Raw genomic sequence first — 19,593 nt, 5'->3', positions numbered from 1 at the left:
TTCACAAAATTCATTGATTAGCTCTAGTAGTTTTCTGGTAGCAACTTTAGGATTCTCTAGGTAAAGTATCATGTTATTTGCAAAAAGTGACAGCTTTACTTCTTTTCTGATTTGGATTCCTTTTATTTCTTTTTCTTCTCTGATTGCTGTGGCTAAAACTTCCAAAATTATGTTGAATAATAGTGGTGATAGTGGGCAACCTTGTCTTGTTCCTGATCTTAGTGGAAATGCTTTCAGTTTTTCACCATTGAGGATGATGTTGGCTGTGGGTTTGTCATATATGACCTTTATTATGTTGAAGAAAGTTCCCTCTATGCCTACTTTCTGGAGCGATTTTATCACAAATGGGTGTTGAATTTTGTCAAAGCTTTTTCTGCATCTATTGAGATGATCATATGTTTTTTCTCCTTCAATTTTTTAATATGGTGTATCCCATTGATTGATAAAAACAAACAAACAAACAAAAGAAACAAATGCGACCTATTGAAACTTAAAAGCTTTTACACAGCAAAGGAAACCATAAACAAGATGAAAAGACCACCCTTAGAATGGGAGAAAATATTTGCAAATGAAGCAACTGGCAAAGGCTTGATCTCCAAAATTTACAAGCAGCTCAATATCAAAAAAAACAAAAAGTCCAATCCAAAAATGAGCAGAGGACCTAAATAGACATTTCTCCAAAGAATACATACATATTGCCAACAAACACATGAACGAATGCTCAACGTCATTAATCACTAGAGAAATGTAAATCAAAACTACAATGAAGGGGCATCCCTGGTGGCACAGTGGTTGAGTGTCCGCCTGCCGATGGAGGGGACACGGGTTCGTATTGTGGTCCGGGAAGATCCCACATGCCACGGAGTGGCTAGGCCCGTGAGCCATGGCCACTGAACTTGTGCATCTGGAGCCTGTGCTCTGCAACGGGAGAGGCCACAACAGTGAGAGGCCCACGTACCTCAAAAAAAAAAAAAAAAAAAAAAGACTACAATGAAATATCATCTCACACCGGGCAGAAGGGCCATCATCAAAAAATCTACAAACAATAAATGCTGGAGAGGGTGTGGAGAAAAGGGAACCCTCTTGCAGACTTGGTGGGAATGTAAATTGATACAGCCACTATGGAGAACAGTATGTAGGTTCCTTATAAAAGTGAAAATAGAATTACCATATGACCCAGCAATCCCAATATTTGGCATATACCCTGATAAAACCATAATTCAAAAAGAGTCGTGTACCAAAATGTTCATTGCAACTTTATTTACAATAGCCAGGACATGGAAGCAACCTAAGTGTCCATCAACAGATTAATGGATAAAGAAGATATGGTACATATATACAATGGAATATCACTCAGCCTTAAAAAGAAATGAAATTGAGTTATTTGTAATGAGGTGGATGGACGTAGAGTCTGTCATACAGTGTGAAGTAAGTCAGAAAGAGAAAAACAAAAACCATATGCTAACACATATATATGGTATCTAAAAAAAAAATGGTCATGAAGAACCTAGGGGCAAGACGGGAATAAAGATGCAGACCTACTAGAGAATGGACTTGAGGGCACGGGGGGGGGAAGGGTAAGCTGCGACAAAGTGAGAGAGTGGCATGGACATATATACACTACCAAATGTAAAATAGCTAGTGGGAAGCAGCCACACAGCACAGGGTGATCAGCTCGGTGCTTTGTGTCCACCTAGAGGGGTGGGATATGGAGGATGGGAGGGAGACGCAAGAGGGAAGAGATAAGGGGACATATGTATAGGTATAACTGATTAACTTTGTTATAAAGCAGAAACTTACACACCATTGTAAAGCAATTATACTCCAATAAAGATGTTAAAGAAAAAAAATTCTAAAGAAAAACAAACAAACAAAAAGAATTGAGGACACATTCTGAGTGCTTCTCCATGGGATCATGCCCAAAGTTGTGGAAAGAGAAGGTAAAATTATTAGCATTTATTGAAGATCAGTTCTCATGTAGTGAATATAATTTAATTATAATACTTATATAAAATTAGGCTTTTTAATTGTATCATTCATTTGTTTAATTATGTTATCTTCTTATGAGAATACCATTTTTGAATTGGAATACCTTTAGATAAATAGAATTGGAAAAAGAATAATACCTTATTTTTAATCTCTGATAAGGTTTTTATTTCCCCTTTCCCTAATACAGAATATATGATTATTTTATTTTATTTTTTCTTGCGGTAAGTGGGCCTCTCACTGTTGTGGCCTCTCCCATTGCGGAGCACAGGCTCCGGGCGCACAGGCTCAGTGGCCATGGTTCACGGGCCCAGCCGCTCTGCGGCATGTGGGATATTCCTGGACTCGGGGCACGAACCCGTGTCCCCTGCATCGGCAGGCGGACTCTCAACCACTGCACCACCAGGGAAGCCCAGCTTGTATCACAGAGAATAACATAAGTTTTCATTTTCACGTGGAGGGGTGTTATATTCTAATAATATACAAATACAATAAGGGTATCTTATCTCTTTTATTCATATGTTTTAATGCACCTAATTTCTCAATCCACATGATGTATATTTAAGAGATGTATTTTCATTTAAGAGAAAATAATATTTATGTAATTAAATTCAAAGAAAGTTAAAACTCCGCTCTAGCCTTAGATCATCATATGAGTGAGGTTATGCAGCAATTTTTATTAATGAATAGATATATTCTTGAAGTTCTAAGCAAAGCAAAGAAGTTCAAATGGTAAATTAAACGTGTTTCCTCTGATGATCATAAGTTTTCCATATCCACGTAATTTGATGGAGCAATGTATAAGAAAAATGTAAGAGTGTAGCCTAGTTTATGTGTTGCTTGAAAAATGAACAAATCATAGGCAAGTGTCTTTCCAGTTTAAGTCTGAAGTATGAGTGTTATTGGGTCTAAGAGCAAGTTGACAGGCAGAATCTTCTCCCTCAGAGATCACTGGTGGAGCTCTAGCAGGATGAAAAATTGTGCAAGAACGAACTCAAATGAAACTTCAATGGTGCCTAGAGTATAGGAGAAATAACTTTAAATATGCATTTGAAGTTGAAGAATGCAACCAAATCACACACAGCATGATCTTCTTCACTGGGAAGAAATGTTTTTTTTTTTTTTTTTTTTTTTTTAATTATTAATTAATTTATTTATTTTGGCTGCATTTGGTCTTTGTTTCCGTGCGAGGGCTTCCTCTAGTTGTGGCAAGTGGGCGCCACTCTTCATCGCGGTGCGTGGGCCTCTCACTATCGCGGCCCCTCTTGTTGCGGAGCACAGGCTCCAGAAGTGCAGGCTCAGTAGTTGTGGCTCACGGGCCTAGTTGCTCTGCGGCACGTGGGATCTTCCCAGACCAGGGCTTGAACCCGTGTCCCCTGCATTGGCAGGCGGATTCTCAACCACTGCGCCACCAGGGAAGCCCGGAAGAAATGTTTTGTGAAACTAAGATCAAAGGATGCCAGATCATGTTGTGAATTTATGTCGTGAAAGCTAGTAAAGAGAAACTAAGTAAATTAAAAATATGAACATCCTAATGATCAGAGTGATGTTTTGATTGTGGATGTATATATCTACATATGACATGAATCAGTGAAAGGGAATATTCTATTTGTTTAACAAGATTTCATATTCTTTTCTTAATGTAGTACATTACATTACCATTTGAGTAGTGTTGTCCATTTGTCAAAATTATCTCTGGTTCTATAAGTAAATACAGTCTCCCAGTGATTGCTCTCTTATCATATTCACTTTTTAAAACCCTTTACGTTTTTCTGGTCACAGTCACTTCACTTAATGCTGGGTAGTTGCCTGTAAAGAGGTGAGAAAAACAATGAACAGGGTCACTCAGGTATTTGTGGAGGCCATTCTGAACACCTGCTGAGAGAACTAGCATATTCTCACACAAAAGGTTTACTAGAGCTGTAACAAAACAGTGGAAGACTAAAGTAAGTCAGTGTACTGTCTAGTGGGGAAGTAATTGAGAAACTATTAATGATGCAGGCTGGTCCTAAAAAATTAGCTGGGCAGTATCATTCACAGAGCCATGGGGGACTTGCTGTATAATTTGACACACTCAGGTAACAGAATGGGTTCAGTGTGACAAGCAGCCCTCCTGTGGTACTAAACAATCAGTTCACTCACAAATTGACCCAGCTTTCATTTGGAAATACAGAGATCAAATCTCACTTCTGAGGGAAGACTGTGACAAGGGTGAAGACAGGTTAGAGGGTTACAATTAAACTATCTGACTATCCACTCAGAGATCAAAAGTCACAGGAGTGATGGTGGCATGGCATTGAAAATGCAGAATTGCAGCCCTTCAGATTTGTTAAAATGCAGGCAATATGGGAACCTTGAAATACAATGGTGTTGTATTTTCCAGAGCACTAATGCCAAATACATAATCATTGTGGTATCAGTTTAAATGTAACACATTGTCCTTCACTGGCTGATGTAGCCCGAAGCCTTCTGGTTACACACGTACTTCAGAAAAATTGTTTATGGAATTATGCTTCTTAGGTGAAGAGTCTGTCTTCTGCCAAGATTGTGGTTGAGCTGAATGATGCTGATACAGTACACATACATGGAAACTTACTATAATTGTTTGACTATAGGGATCAACTAGAGTTGTACTGAAAGTTTAAAATATAGAAAACTCTGGTCCAGCACTGTGTGAAACAACGATACAAATGATAGAGTTGTTCTATATCTGTGCTGTGTATTACAATAACCACTAGCCCCACGATGCTATTGAACACTTGAAATGTTGCTAGCTTGGCAAAACTGAGTTTTTAATGGAGCTTAATTTAATTTTAATTTTAAATATCTGTAAATGGCTAGTGAATACCTCTTTGTACACTGTAGCTCTAGACCATAAAATTAAAACAACCAGAAATGAGAAACTTATCTGATGGGGAGTCAAACAGCAACTGTTTAGCAGGAACTTTATAAATATAAATTTCCATCCTAACCAGAAGCTTGAATTTATTATTATCCAAGTGTTATTTCGGGAGTTCATAAATTCAATCAGAAGCCTAAATATTTCTCATCTTTTGAATGTACCATCCTTAAGGTATCCAAGTGTGGCTCTTTATGGACACATGTTTCCTGAAGCTCCAAGAATCAGATCTGCATTCAGAACATCTAAGGATGAAGGGAATTGATGAGGTTCTCTTATTTCTTGGTCTTTATATTGGAAAGGAAAATCTTTCTTAGAAGACACTGCACAAACTTGATTTACATTTTATTTATTTTAACAGTCCCCATGGGCACAACTAGCTGCAAAGGTTAAAGGGGACATGACTATCTGACAATTTCAGACTGATTTGTGGGAGATAGGCTCACCCAACAAGGAAAAAGAGGAAGAATTGTTAAGCAGGGCACCACCGATGGTTTCTAGACATCCTATTAGTCTTGAAGAAAATATCAGCTTGATAGGGGAAATGAAAAAGGAAAAAAAGAATACAATGTAATATATGTTTCAATAGAAATATAAAAATATACCAGAGGCCTTTAAAGGTAGGCAATGATGAAAATCAGCTTTTCAGTATTTGAGTAAAGAGTTTTAAAAGTCAGAGAGCATTGCTTCTTTAGACTGAGGCATATGGTATGTAGTGAGCTGTAGAAAGATATGAACGTGAGGGCTTACTAAGAGTTAAAGTGTCTGAAATATGTATGTCAAGATAAAAATTTGCACATCAAATCAGAAATGGTGGGGAAGTACAGAACAGTTTTCAGTAGAGAATATTATTAGATTACTTATTGATCACCATATTTAATGTATACCAAAGTGTATAATATGGCAAAGTTTTCTCATGTTCACAAATACCAATAACCCCAACCCAGCACCCTATTCTCCTTCCCAGCCATATTTTACTCCATAGCAATTATCACCTCCTAATATATAATGAGCCATATGCAACATGCTTAAGCCCCCACCCCCTCTGCCAAAACCTCCCTGGCTATTTGTTTTACTCTTTTCTGCCTCACTACTCTACTCAGGCCACACTAATCTCCTTTATGATCAATACACATGCCAGCCATCTCCCTCCTTGGAGCATTTGCAGTTGCTGTCCATTCTATTTGAAATGCTCTTTCCCTGGATATTGTATCATTTAATTATTTTCAGGTACTCATCAAGTTTTTCCTGAGAAAAAACATCTTTAAACAATATATTAAATGTTATAGCCACTACCCTCCCTGCTTAGCAAATTCTATATATATTCCTAGATTGCTTTTTACATAGTAGTCTTTCTCATTGAACATATATACTTTGGATAATATACTAGATGTTATACTATATGAAAATTCCATGAGTGCAGGTATTTTGTCTGTTTTGCTCATTGCTAACAAGTAATGTTAACAGTGCCCATGTTAAGCATATAGCAGATTCTCTGTAAATACTACTTGAAGGAATATATTCTCAATGTGTAACAGCTGTATGCACGTAACTATCTTTCTCTCACTAATAAGGTCCTTCAGATAGGGAGGTATTTTATTTGTTTATTTCAGGCTTAGTTTTCTGTTATATAAGACCCACACAAATAATTAATATGCACGTTATATTGGCAGACACTGCAAGCTAGTAATATGTGGGATTATACATGGTCCAGCTATGAGCTTCATTTTGCTCTGATAATATGGACTTAAAAATTAAATTATTAACCAATATTTTAAACAAGTATATTTAAGTTTAAACTCCATATATTTCATAGTAAACCTAGACCTTCTTTCTCTCATGGTAATAATCAATTAATGTCAACTATTAGTTGCATAATCTAGAGAAGACATATACTCACCAGTTAAAAATATCTCCCTTTCCCAACTCACTTTATTCGCTTATACTTTGTCTTGCTTTCTCAATATTTTAGTTTGTAACCTCTGGTATAAGTACTGGAAAACTTGAGAAGAATGCAAATATATTCTTTTCACTAAGTATTAGAATCTCTTCAAGAAAATTGGTTTTAATTATTTCTATTTTAAAATGAAATATAATTATTTGTTGATAGTAGAACTTTATTCACTGTATTAATGTGCATATTTTGATAATATTTATAATTATTTTCTGTTTTTTAATTTAACATATTAGCTAATTCAATACAGTAATTAACTTCAGCTCTCTAAATTGATTAAATCTAAAATATCACAAAGAGTCCTGCTGTCTTTGATTAGTGAACAGCCTTACGAAAACCTGGAAAGGAAACACAGGAGCAGAGCAACAGGATTGGGAGGCTGGAAAACACAAACAGAGGTTAATTAACTTGAACTATTCTTCAATATTGGTATTTTTTCAACCCATTTTAGAGGGAACATAATGCTAGGACAGTTTTTCAGAATTCGAAACTGTGATGAGAAGGTATCTATATGTTTACTGACCCAATGAACTTGAAGGTAGGTCAATCTTTTTCCTGGCTCCATTCAAGATTTAGTCTCTATATTAGAAAACTTCTCAGACCCTGACTATACCTCCAGAAAGGTGGAACCATTCAAAGGAATGATTTAAATTTTACTGTGCATCTGCATGTTTAGATGCATGCACAATGTTTGAAATTTTTTGATGCCATTAATCTAAGAAAGAGCATAAAAGAGTGATTCAAGAGAGGTGATTATATTTATAGGATCAAATGTCCTTGAGAAGGTAAAAGTACATGATTCTAAAGCTTGAGAATGAAGATAGCTTCTGATATGAGTTAGGAGACACAGGAAGGAAAACAGAGGATGTGGATTAAATGCTGGTGGTTTATTACAATTGGTTCAAAGAAGAGGAGGTCATTATAAGCAACCAAGTTTATATTTGTTATTAGTATCTTGTAAATAGATACCTATTGTGACATCAATATTTTAGAGAAATATAAGGTTACATCATCCACTCAGAGTGAGAAGTGAGAAAAAGTGTTGGAGGTTTGAGGGGAAAAGAGATAGTGTGAAAACAGGTGTAGTGTGTGGGCAAGTGCACATTATAATCAAGGATGATAGGATTTATGGGCAGTGTTAAGTTACTATTTGAGATTTTTGGTGTGAATTAGAGGAGGTCACTAAAAATGAATGTGTGATTTCTCCCAGCTATAATCAGTTTTGCAGGGGCCAGTGAGGACTAGGCTAACTTTAATATTAATAATCACTAATTATTATGTACTATGTGTACTAAATACTTTAAATATATAAATTCTTTTACAACATCAAATACACAGATAAGTATGAATAATCAATCCAATATCACACATGAAATATAGAGTTTGAACTTGGAAAAATATTTGGGTTTATCCAGTGTGAGAGGTGGAGTGAAGGAGGAGCAAGATATTAAGAGTGTGGGGGAATGGAGTGATTACAAGAGCAAGTGAATGATGGAATTTAAGTAGAGAGTGGGATACTACATATCTAGATATCAGATATAGCACAGTTATTAAGAAGACTTTTTCCCTTAAAATAAGTACCTAATGTGAAATACCAAAATGTTATTTGGAGGTGATCCAGTCAAAGGGCAGTGAGACCAGGAATACCACGAAACAAAGGAAAAGAGTGGGAAAAGGGCCATTATCTTCACTCCACAGTGGAAAGAGAGAATGGTGGGGAAATAGAGGTGATCTTGAATGTGGAGGAATAATTGAGAAATCATCACTAAGTGTTGCATATCAGGTTTCTATTTATTTAAATTTAGAATCACACATCAAATAAGCTATATTTAAAATGAAATATTTAAAAACGTCTTAGTAGTTTTGGAGAGTCATTCAAGATTAAGTTAATTAAATATTGTAGCATTACATACGAATACCATGAGACATGTTGATCATAATATATTTGAATGCAAGTGTGTAGATTATCACAAATACCAGATTCTTTCAGAGTTATGGTTCTCCAGTTCACAGTAAGAGAAAACAAGATATGGATATGATGTACTGACAAGCTATGTGGAAGTTTCCTGAGTCAAAGGGAAGGTTGAAAATTCTTAGTGGAGAAGATAGAACCCAGGTAGCTCCATATGTTCTTAGAAGTAGAAATAATTCATCAGTTTTGCCTACATTTATCTACTGAATTAAAGACATTTCAACTTTTATTCTATTTTCTCCCCCACTTTTCTCAAAATTATTTTTTTTAAATGTATTTGTCTAATAGATGGCTAAGCCATGATGGTAAGAGGAAGGTTCTGGTAAAAGAAGCCACCAGGAACGTTCAAAGTTTGGATAGGCTATGTAATGCTGCAGCAACAACTTTAAAATGTCAGCGGCTTAATACAACAAAAGTGTATGTTGTACTTACATGACCTGTCCAAAGACTTTTGGCAATTGAGTTCCACTAATTCCATTCACGCAAAAGCTAGGATGATAGAAGCTTCACCATCTCATAACACTGCAACTGCAATAGACAACTTTCAGGTTTGTCTTGACAGATGAAGAGAGTATGGATAATCTTGTATTGGCACTTAATTTTATTTGCAGAGAAACACTACATTTTCCATCTACTTATAGATCATTGGTTAACTTGTCTCATGACCTTACTAAACATCAAGGAGAACATTTTCTTGATAAGAGAGATCTTGCTGAGTACCAGTAATGTCTACCACAGACCACTGTAGCTTCTAAGGGGGATCAAATAGAGTGAAGTACTGCCTTTGAGAAAGGGGGAATGAACTCTGGGAAACAAGTTTACTATACAAATATTATGAAAATTGAGATTCAAACTTAGTTTGTGATTGACACATAGGACACATTTCTTATATCCATTATAGAGGTGGAAATATAAAGAAAAATAATTTGCCCAATCATTGATGGCATAGCCCATGTCTTATTGAAGTACTTTTGCTGCTCCTTCCTTAGTTAAATAAAGTTCTTTTTAACCCTGAAATTTCAGGATCAATGGTCCAAATTCTGTTTAGCATTTTCCAAACTCTTTATCTGTTCTCTGCTCTTATTTCATTTGCACATACCTTAACTCTTGCATTGGCACTTGTAACATGATTAGCTGGTATTCCTTATTGTTTTCTAAGATAAAATGAAAGTACCTAGAATGTATCAGAGTGAATATTGAGATTGGAAGTATATATATTTAATAAAAAGCATTATCAATCTTTTAATTTCAGTGCTTGACTCTGTTACTTGCAGAATGCCTCTGGAATGTTAATTATTTGCACTGTTTTTAGAACTAATCCAATTGTACTCATTTATATAGCTGCAAGTTGACACAAACTGTTCAGATGATATTTATGCCACTGCTTATAAGTATGAAATACATTCCATTTGTTACTGTTTTATTTTAAGAATAAGTGATAAAGGATTTAAAGGTATTTATTTTTTTATTTTTAAACAAACAAATGAAAACTAATAAATCTTGAGTAGATTTTATAGATTTTTTACAATGTGAATATTATTATTCTTGTATTTATTTTCAATTTTTTCCTTTCAAATTTCCAATTTTATTAGTAAATATAAGGCCTTCTAATCAATAAATAATTTACATAAACACATACATAATGTCCAATCTAACAGAGAAACATAAAATTGAAATCCTGGCAATATATTGTTACTACAAGAATAGTATATTTAAAAGTTAAAATAGGTTTTTATATCAATAGCTAAAGATTCCATGCTGTTAAAAAATAACTACTTTCTGTAAATCCTTGTCCAAGCTATCCTATAAACATTTGTCTGATCAATGCAATACAAAAAGAAAAAAATCTTCAAATAATATGTCTCATAAAATGGACATTTCATCTACTGTAATGGAGGCCCATTCCTTTTTTTTTTCTTCAAACAGTTTGAAGAAAGAATCTTAAAAAAAAAACCTTTATGTAATTGCAAATAATCATTTTCTACATAAGTCCATCTTGTATAGAATACATATATAGTAGATTTGTCAGTCTTTTTTGATCCCTATCCTTTTCACAAATGGGGTTTTATATTGAGCTCTACTGAATATTCTCCATTTATAACAGTTTAAAAAGGTACTTTCTGAACAAAGTATAACATGGTTTATAATTTTTACATATACAACATATTTTCCCTTTTTGTTTGTTCCCAGGATCCCTACTGAAATGTTTTCACTCACTTCAGTTCATCAGTAGTTTTATCATGCCCCAGTAATCTTATTTTATCATTGATATAAGGTTAAATCTCTTTTATATTTCTTATCCTAGAAGAATATGTGCTTTCTTTTCGATTTATTTAACTTTGTTTGCTCTAGACCTCTGGGCATATTGATTCAACTAAAAACATATTGATCAACTATCAACAAAAAAACACTCTCTCAACTTTTCAAAACAACTCTAACACAACATTCTCATTCAATTCTTTAAAAAATCTAAGTAATATTTGCATGGTTTATCAAGTTTACATGAATGAAATCAAGCAGGACTCCGTGGGGCCTTCCTGCAGGCAAAGCCCCATGACCTCTGCTTCTTGTTTGTAGAAAAACTTTAGCCTCCCATCCCTTCCCCAAGTTCCAAAGAGAAAATTTAATCAGAGAAGTATGAAAATGTAGAAACAAAGGAAAGCACTCAGAGAAGACAAAATAATAATAGTTTAGCCATAAAACAAAGTAAAAGACCTTTAGTTCCTTTTCCAAGGTTATAGATAATATCATGAGCTATACCTTTAGTTGTTTTGCAGATACTAAAATCCCCACCATATGGAAGAAGTTAACTGCTTGATGACCATGAGCATATAGCTCCCAGGCCTGTGTTTTGATAATGCTAACCCTGTGACTTCACCTGCTACCTTACCATCAACCAATCAGAAGGATGTACACAAGCTGATCAGGCACCCCATGACCCTCTCTCACACTTTGCCTTTAAAACCCTTCCCTGAAAGTCATCAGGGAGCTTGGGTCTTTTGAGCATTAGCTGCCTGTTTTTCTTGCTTGACCTTGCAGTAAACACTGTACTTTCCTTCACCACAACCTGGTGTCAATACATTGGCTCTGCTGTGCACAGGCTAGTAGACCCAAGTTTGGTTGGGTAACATGAATAATATTTCAGTTATTTTCCCCAAATGCCATTTGTGATCATCTATTAACATTAACCTAAATAAAAATATATTTACATATAATTATATGTATTTTTGGTTTATTTGTATCATTGGTACATAAATTATTATAAACTTACATTTATGCACAGATCCATAAAGAAATCTATAACAATAAGTGTTCCCTAATTAGGAAAAATGATCATAGATAAATCTAAATTTTTAGCTCAACAAGTTAACAGCTAACAAATTTTATTGTATATGTAAAAAATTGTTTACAAATTATGTTAGTCTTCTCAGGCTGTTATAACAAAATATAGAATAAGTGGCTTAAACAATGGAAATTTACTTTCTTACAGTTCTGGAGACTGGAAGTCCAGGAAGTCTAAGAACAAGCTGCAAGCAGATATGGTTTCTGAAGAGAACACTTTCTTAGATTACAGAAAGTCACCTTCTCACTTTATACTCATATGGTCTCTTCTTTGTGGAGAGGGAGAGAGAGGGAAAACACACTCTGGTTTCTCTTCTTTTAAGATGCTAATCCTATCAGATCAGGATGCTACTCTTATGATTTCATTTAATCTTAATTACTTCCTTACTCCAAATATAGGCACACTGGTGGTTAGGGCTTCAATGTATGAATTTTAGAGGGACTCATATTCAGGCCATCACACAAATACTTAAAACTTGCAATAAAGTTGATTAAATAAAATGTTATTCTAAAACACAGTATACTTTGAAAAGTAATTATCTATTATAATTACACATGAAACTTTTACTCCAATTAAGAAATAGTATTTAATTTATAATTTTTGATTCAAATACAACATTATAAGCATAAACATATGTAGTTTAATGTCATTTTATTATAGTAATCTTATTAAAAAAACCTTATCCTCAGTTCGAAATTATAGCCAGATATTTTTTTTTCTTTGGTGTACGCGGGCCTCTCACTGTTGTGGCCGCTCACTGTTGTGGCCTCTCCTGCTGCGGAGCACAGGTTCTGGGCGCACAGGCTCAGCGGCCATGGCTCATTGGCCCTTCCTCTCTGCAGCATGTGGGTTCCTCCTGGACCGGGGCACGAACCCATGTCCCCTGCATCGGCAGGCAGACTCTCAACCACAGCACCACCAGAGAAGCCCCTATAGCCACATTTTTTGAAAAGCGTTTTGACATCTCTACAATAAGTATAGACAAAGATGAATCAACCTATATTTATGATATGAAATTTAAATATGACTGTACATGACAATATTAAAAAACACACACCAAAGGGTTTAAAGGTCATCTCAAAGTAAAGTGGAATACAACAGACTTTAAATACTTCCTTCAAGATAATTAATCTTATATTTATTAATAGTAGTCCTTGGAAGATTATTTCATAATTAAGAAAAAAGAATTTCAGATTATTTAAAATATGAATTAAATTATTGACTATCAATTGCATTGTGGAAGGAAAGCTAGAATAGTGGTTTTGAATACAAATACATATTTGTATAATTAACAAAATATGGAACTTATATTTGTTTAATAGTCATATGTAATGTTTGAAAGCAGTGGCAATGGAAGATATTATTTGTATAATAAATATACTGAGAAGAAAAATAAGTCTACCACCCCCCACCCATATTGCACAACAAAATTGGTTGAGTTAATATACAAGTGATGACAAGAAAAATAGAATTGGAAAGACAATTTATCCTTTTACAAGAAAAGGACTAATACTACTTTCTAGAAGAAAAAGAAGTATAAAAAAGAGAAGATAAAGTCAAATATGAAAGAGTGAAAAAAAGTGAAGAGAGAAACAACAGAGGTTGGAAGCTGAAGGAATGAGAGATCTGGAGAGTTACTATGAGCCACTGTGATTTTTAAAAGATAGATGAGTAAAAAGGATTTTGAGTTTCTTTGAGTTTTCTGTGATGTAATTCCTTTTTTCTACATGCAGAATACAATTATAAAGACATATGTTTCAAATGAACTCCTATTTGCTGTTGGACACGTATGTATGTGCACCTGTATGTTTTATAGATAACATACTGACATGAGCCTATAAGTGATATCAACACATCTCGGTTTATTTAGGTTACATGACAACAAAGCCAAAAATTCCAGATGGCAGGGAATTGTAGGCAGTACTAAAACTGGATAGAAACAGAGAGAATTTATAATTGGCAGGCCCAAAATAGACCAAGAAAAGCATTATAAAGATGAAAATCCACTGGTAGAGCTGCCTATGGTATGGCTCCACCCCTCTCTTTTCCCAGTTTTCTTCAGTCCTTTGTTCTGCTGATCTTCTAACATAAATTTAATTAAAGTAACATTGTGGAGGGAGTCTATAAGACACAAAGGCCTGTGCTGATCAGAGAAATGGACATTTCAGAAATTTCTGGACAGATGACTGGGGAGGACAACCCCAACTTATTGGCTCTGCATTAGACCTTTAAAACTTTGGCAAATAGTAAGAGAATGGGAAGGAAGGTAACTCTAAGAATGTTTTAAGTTAAAATTTTCTAGCACTTCATTTGAGGGGGCATAAAAGGAAAATTAGTTTGAATCATGGAAAACAGAGATAATTTGTTTTCTTGTGAGCAGTTTATGGATTTAGATTATTATTTATTACACATGGCTAAAAATTTCCATGTGGTGCATGAGCTAATTAAAAATCATTTTAAAATTAGCATTCATTTTTATGCAAGTGTTTGGAACTTGCTGAATAATTGATTTCAGAGAGCAGGTGTCTTCTCAAAAGTTACTGCTGATTATAGCGATGTCACTGAACTATGATGAGACTGAATTAAAATAATTCTATGGAGTCTTTACAATACTTACCAGAAACAGTAGCTGGAAGAAAGAAAAAGTGAATGAGTGAAGGATTTAAAAATGGCTGAATACTTCAAATCCTCTTGATTTCCTGGAAAATAACTAGAAAGAGAGGTAGAAGCAAGAGATTTTTCAAAACCTTATCATTGGATCTCTTTATTCTGTTAGCAGAAACTAAGCTCCCTAGCTAGGGAACATAGAAAATTACCATAATTTAAAACTGCTACTGTATGTTCACAAAGTGCTAATGCTAAAGCAAAGTTTGGTCTAATTATGTAGTTTATTTGACAAGCAAAATGTTAAATAAATGAGAGGAAAGCAAAAGAAGAAACACAATATGAAAAGGTGAACACTTTATGCAGGACAGGTTTATCAGCATTTGCTCATTCACTCTTTACCCTACTATCTTGTGTGGCTCTACTTTACTTGTTTCTTTTATATACCTGGTCCCTCAAAGACATTTTTGTCTATTCTACTTTTCATGATAATTGAGCTTTTTCTGTCAAACATTATCTTTGATGGAGACTTTTAACAGTAAGACTGTCAAGAACTTGAAGGGTCTGAGATTTGACCCTACTTCCATAATAGCACGTAGTAGAACCGTTTCATAGATCTTGACAAAAGACACAAGACATCTGTGTCAGAAACCAGGGATTTAATTCCTTTCAGCAGAGCAGGAAGCATGAGGCTGATGTTCACATCAGTTTCCCTTGTTCTAAAAGGTGGTTGCTGTACACACAGTAGGTTTGTGCCACAGCTGAGGAATCTCCAACTTAGGAAACCCTCAACATTGTGAAGGGGATGCTGGCATATCTATCCAATATTTTCTCTGGAAAAATATGTTATCTTTATTGTCTTAGTCAAGAAAAAAAATCTGCCCTCTGTCCTGGAGGGAGACATTATATCTGTCTTCCAAAGGTGTGTGCTATACAAACGTTCTTGAACAAAACTTAATGTCACTTGACAAGACTTTCCAAAATGTAAGACACATGAACAACTGTCCCCCAACAGAATCAACCTGCCATGCATGTGAGGGTGGCTAGTGGTGCTTAGAGAAATATTGGATTTAATAAGAAATATAGAGATTAAGCTTCCTGTGTTTGTTTGGCAAGGGTATGTTTCTAAGTAAGCCTTTAAGAGTTTAGAAAAGTGTAAGCATCTCGTTTTTCATTTGCTTGTGCAAAATAAAAACATTTAATGATACCCTTATCCATTAATGAAAACAGTATTTATAGTATAGAACTTAAGGTGATTGGGGGCATCTCAAGTCATCATCAAGGGGTAAGAGGATAAGATTATTCAAAAACCCCTTCTCTTCTGGGAAATTGTAAAGGTCCAGATACTGGAAGAACAGTGAATCTGACTGAAGATGGGTCGTGATTCTAATTCCAGTTGGGACATTGTATAGATATCACATCCAGCTATAAACAAAGATTGCCTAATTATGCAAGGATTACCTGTAGCAGGAGAACTGTTCTCTGCTTCAGTGGCTGAGCTGAGTGAGGGTGTCTTTTACGGGGAGACATTGAACTTTTACGGGTATGAGTAGATCTTATGTGAGGAAGATGATGAAATTATGAGTAGTCAGAATCAACTACTTGGCAATTGTAAAGTCTGAATAAAGCAACACTTATACAACAGGCATATGGAAATCACTGTTTAAGAGAATCCAATTTGAAACAAGGACTCAAGTCCCAGAAATCTGAAAAGAGAAATTTGCCTGGAAATGAGATAAATTTACAAAGACAATAAGAAGATTCTGATGGAATCAAAAGTGAAGATAGTCTACAAATCGATTTAATTTTTAAACTTTTTAATATTTACCTTGTCTTACATTGTTCCTGATAATTATTTGAGGAAACTGGCTACAAAGTCTCAATCCCTCCTTTCTCTCTGTATCTTTCTTTCTTTCTCTGTCCACTTATAAACAAGAATACATATTCAAAGGCCAAAAAGTGGAAAAATACTTTCCTTATAAGACACTAGAGCTAGAGATCACAAGAGCCAAAAATTTTGACAATTTCATAAAAGTAAAAGTTGGAAAAAAATCTGTATGAGTAAAAATTAAAATATTAATCTAAATAAAATATAAATAATGAGAAACACAATTTTCAGTACACTGGGAAACCTGAGAAAGTGTTTGCTACAGATTGATGTTCCTTCGGATCAGGCATTTCTGTACATGAAACATTTACAAATGTAAAACAGGATAGCAATTCTCCAAACAAAAATGCTTAAAAAACATCAGTAGGTAATTCAAAAAATGAGAAATTTAAATAAAAAGGAATGAATTCAATTCTATTGCTTATACAAGAAACACAATTTAGAAACAATTTGCCAGAGCAGATGAAGTAGTTTCACAAAGAACTATGATGGATTTTTACAGTTATTCTGGAGGTCATTTTTATAAAGTGAATGAATTTATCATAGTTTTTTGTTTCCTTCTTTCTTTTATTCGTTTCCTTTTAAATGTAATTTAATTTTACTTCATTTTATTTTATGGAGTACATGAATGGAGCAGATTTTGTTATATTAATGTTATGGCATTAACACAGTGATGGTGTTTAGTACTTAGTATTAGAAGTACTAGTTGCTTTATTATTACCCATTACATTGTATTTTTTTTTTTTTTTTTTTTTTTTTTTTTTGCGCTACGCGGGCCTCTCACTGTTGTGGCCTCTCCCGTTGTGGAGCATGAGCTCCAGATGTGTAGGCTCAGCAACCATGTCTCACGGGCCTAGCCGCTCTGCAGCGTGTGGGATCTTCCCGGACCAGGGCACGAACCTGTGTCCCCTGCATTGGCAGGCGGACTCCCAACAACTTCGCCACCAGGGAAGCCCTACCTGTTACATTTTAAATGGTCCTTTTGTGTGATCCAAAATATTTAAGAAATTACTGAAGGAGATTCACATGCAGATGGAAAGACATTTTAAAATAATACATATATTTTTATAATACTGCCTAATACAAGGGATGTTTATGGTTTAGAACAATATTCATCAGTATATTATCAGTTAGGCAAAACACAGTGCATTCATGTAATGCAATCCCACGACATTAAATTTTGCACCCTTATTTTAATATCTTGGCACCACAATATGTGATTGTTGTAAGATTATAATATTTTACATACATATAAAACACAGTGTGTGTAAGAGAGAGAAACACTATTTCTCCAAATGTCTTCGAGGACAACGGCCTATACTCCAGTGATTGAAGAGGAAGTTCAATGAAAGACCAAGGTATAATCAGGGGTAACTTTAGAAGTACATACACACTTCCAGTTTTCAGATACAACTTGATTCTTTCCCTCTTCCTCTGATGGAGCTAACAACTGGCCAAGGGAGCTCAGAAGCAGTACCATCATGATGATTAGGAAATCATTCATTTCATATAAGTTCATCCACACTTATTCCAAATATTCTCACTGCAGGTGGGTAGGCTGCTCCAGGACCATGACTGTAACTACAGGATAATGAAGTACTACCACTGACTTCTTTCTTTATTTAAGATTACTGAACACAGTGCTTGTTTTCTTTTTAAATTTCCCATATTGATTCTTAAATTTATCTAAACCATGTGCATAGAAAATGTATGATTTTGAAAAGCATATATTCCCCCTAAATTTCTTTGTGTATATAAGAATACCCATTAGATATCTCAGGATGTCTGAAATAATAATTACTTACATATTGACAATTGTTATCTTAACGGGAGGTTCAATATTTCTTTCAATTTTTAAAATTTGTATTATATTTTAGTTAATTATGTAAGGCATATGAGTGCTATGTTAATAAGATAATAAATAGCTCAAAATAATAGCACATCTTTAAACATACCAGAAAGGAAAACTACTAGCACATGAGAAATAACATATATACACTATTGAGATTGACATATATTCACTACTGATACTACGTATAAAATAGATAACTAATGAGAACCTACTGTATAGCACAGGGAACTCTACTCAATATTCTGTTGTGACCTAAATGGAAAGGAAATCCAAAAAAGAGGAGGTATATGTACACGTATAGCTGATTCACTTTGCTGTACAGTAGAAACTAACACAACATTGTAAAGCAACTATACGCCAATAAAAACTAAAAAAAAAGAAATAACACTTTGGGAAATTATTTGCAACATATACCACAAAAGTAATATTTTCATTTTTATATAAATAGGGGAATTGCACAGGACCTAGAAAATTCATTCATGAATACTAAATTACATATTCAAAATAAGTACATAATCTCAGTCTTATTAGAAATCAAGGAAATACACATATAAATAATGAAATGATGTCACTCAAATTTCAAAATTAAAAAAAAAACTAATGCTCAAATGTATCAGACAGATAAATCTCTCAAAATCAATACAACTGTATATCATTAAAGATGGTGGTAGCATTACATAATTAATCAACAATCTTAAGTAGTATGCTTTGAACCAGTAGTTTTATTTCTATGATTTTATTTATTTTATATTTAGAAATATTCAACATGATATATGACAAATAATCACCTAAAGTTGTGAGAAATTTTAAACAATATTATGCACTGTTATAGGGATTGGTTAAAATAACAGTTACCTTTATAAGAAGAACAAGCATGTATTGAATATTTTGTATTTTATGGGCAAAGTGTTTGTGTGTGTGTAGTTTGTTTAATCAGCATAATAATGTATATAGGTATGCATAAGTGCTGGAGTCATAGGTTATCCCAAGTTGGTAAGACCCCAAAACTTGTGCTTTTGAGTATCACAAATAGTTCCATTTTTAACTAAGATAAAATGCAATACAATTCTAAAATTTATTTATAGAAAAATTTAA

This window comes from Phocoena sinus, chromosome 18 (genome assembly GCF_008692025.1).
Source record: "Phocoena sinus isolate mPhoSin1 chromosome 18, mPhoSin1.pri, whole genome shotgun sequence".
Lineage (NCBI taxonomy): Eukaryota > Metazoa > Chordata > Mammalia > Artiodactyla > Phocoenidae > Phocoena > Phocoena sinus.
This window is presented reverse-complemented; position numbering follows the sequence as displayed.